The sequence below is a fragment of the Prunus avium genome, unplaced genomic scaffold (assembly GCF_965620075.1).
Source record: "Prunus avium unplaced genomic scaffold, drPruAviu1.hap1.1 HAP1_SCAFFOLD_28, whole genome shotgun sequence".
Classification (NCBI taxonomy): Eukaryota; Viridiplantae; Streptophyta; class Magnoliopsida; order Rosales; family Rosaceae; genus Prunus; species Prunus avium.
The window spans coordinates 170,001-172,500 of NW_028276887.1; positions in this window are offsets into that span (position 1 = coordinate 170,001).

Below are 2,500 nucleotides of genomic sequence, written 5' to 3' on the forward strand. Positions count from 1 at the left end.
GGATGGCTTGCCTTGCCTTGCCTTGCATTGGCATGCCATGCCCAAGTTGTGGCCTACACCAAGCCATTCAAGCCATGCGTTGCCTTACCTTGGAATTGCTCATCATCCAATGCATTCCGAGAAAGTGAGTGTAGGCGAGGCTAAGGATGGCTTGCCTCGCCTTGCCTTGGCATGCCGTGCCCATGATGTGGCCTTGACCAAGCCATTCAAGCCATGCGTTGCCTTCGCCTTGGCATGCCGTGGCCTTACCTCGCCATGCGATGCATTCCGACAAAGTGACGCGAAGCGGAAGCCTATCATGGCGTAAAAATGTCGACAAAATTTTTCGACATTTGAATAATGGGGTTTGACAAGGTTTGAAAAATTCAATACAAATGGTAGGCTTGAATGTCGACAAAGTGACGCGAAGCGGAAGCCTACCACGGCGTAAAAATGTCGACAGATTTTTTCGGACCTTGTCCTGCCATGGGCTGCGCGCAGCATGCCGGCAGCCTGTGCGCAGCGTGCGCACAGCATGTCGGCAGCGTGCGCACAGCATGCCGGCAGCGTGCGCGCACCATGCCGGCAGCCTGTCGACAGAATTTTTCGAAACTTGTCCTGCCATGCGCGCGCGCAGCTTGCTTGCAGCGTGCTGATTCTGTCGACAGTGAGGCTAGCGAAAGTTGTCCTGCCATGGCGTGCGCGCAGCCTGTGCGCGCAGCTTGCGCATCTGTCGACAGTGAGGCTAGCGAAACTTGTCCTGCCATGGCATGCGCGGCGCCTGCGCGCAGCCTGCGCGCAGCATGCGCACAACATGCGCGCAGGCTGTGCGCAGCGTGCGCGGAGCTTGCGTGCAGCTTGCGCATCTGTCGACAGTGAGGCTAGCGAAACTTGTCCTGCCATGGCATGCGCGCAGCGTGCGCGCAGTCTGTGCGCAGCATGCGCGCAGCCTGTGCGCAGCGTGCGCGCAGCTTGCGCATCTGTCGACAGTGAGGCTAGCGAAACTTGTCCTGCCATGGCATGCGCGCAGGCTGCGCGCAGCATGCGCGCAGCCTGCGCGCAGCATGTGCGCAGCATGCCGGCAGCATGGTTCCAGGTTTTTTCAAATGTCGACAGAATTTTTCAAATCTTGTCAAACCCCGTTTTTATTGAAATTTCCTCGCACAATAAGCTCCCCATAAGTAGTCTATGATTTTTAGGACCTTCTCCAACTTACAAAACTAAAAAATTCCTCCCGGATTTGTTTTAATGATTTTTTCAATTTTACGACTTCTAAAAATAATAAAAAATACTTCCCGACTTCAAAAATTTATGAAACTTTTTCCCATCATAGATTGCATGTTTCTTAGTATCCCTGCAAAAAATCACGTCCAAATACCTTGTATTGAATTATTTAGAGCCCATTATGACTCCTCGCGCATAGGTGATGTCTCTTCCTGTCAAAGGGCTAAATGCATAAAATGCTATATAGGGGGGTGTGTGTTGCCTGCATATGCATGGCAGCCCATGCCTTCCTAGCTGCAGCCCCCTTCCCCCACGCCACACCCATGTCATGTTGCCTCGATATGTTGCCTCGGTATTATGGGTTTGGTGTCGGGGTCGGGGGGCTGCCACCCATGGCGGTGGTGGCCGGAATCCGGCCGCCGCCACCATGCCGCCGCCATGGGTGAGGGAGGAAAAAAAAGGCGTGGAAAGTTGCGAAATGGGGTTGTCTAGGCTTTTTTTTGGCATGGGAGAGCATGGAGTGCTAGGAACTCCTTCTCAAATGCACGGGCATGTCGACCACAACCTCATTTCGCAACAACAACCACCCGTGTGGGGTGGCGGTGGGTGGATAGTCGCGGATTGGGGCTTGCCAAGCCAATGTTTTCAAAAAATTTCATCAAAATTAAAAACAAATGTTTTGTTGCCTTCGGATTTGTGGGCGAGCGGCGAGTCGGAGTGGAGCCGGTAAAGTTTAACCTCGGTGTGCACGGTTGTTTTTAGAAACTCAATCCAATGCCGGGGACGTTGAAAGTGACGCTCTTATGAGTTGCAAACCCGCAAGATTTAAAGAACCTTTTCAAAACAATTTCAAACCAACAAGATTTAAAAACAGAAATTTTCATCAAAATGAAAAACAAATGTTTTGTTGCCTTCGGACTAGTGGGCGAGCGGCGAGTCGGAGTGGAGCCGGTAAAGTTTAACCTCGGTGTGCACGGTTGTTTTTAGAAACTCAATCCAATGCCGGGGACGTTGAAAGTGACGCTCTTATGAGTTGCAAACCCACTAGATTTAAAGAACCTTTTCAAAACAATTTCAAACCAACAAAATTAAAAACAAATGTTTCGTTGCAAACAAATTGTGGGCGAGCGGCGAGTCGGAGTGGAGCCGGTAAAGTTTAACCTCGGTGTGCACGGTTGTTTTTAGAAACTCAATCCAATACCGGGGACGTTGAAAGTGACGCTCTTATGAGTTGCAAACCCACAAGATTTTAAAAACTTTTTGAAAATGTTTCTTCTAAATGACACATTTTGATCCT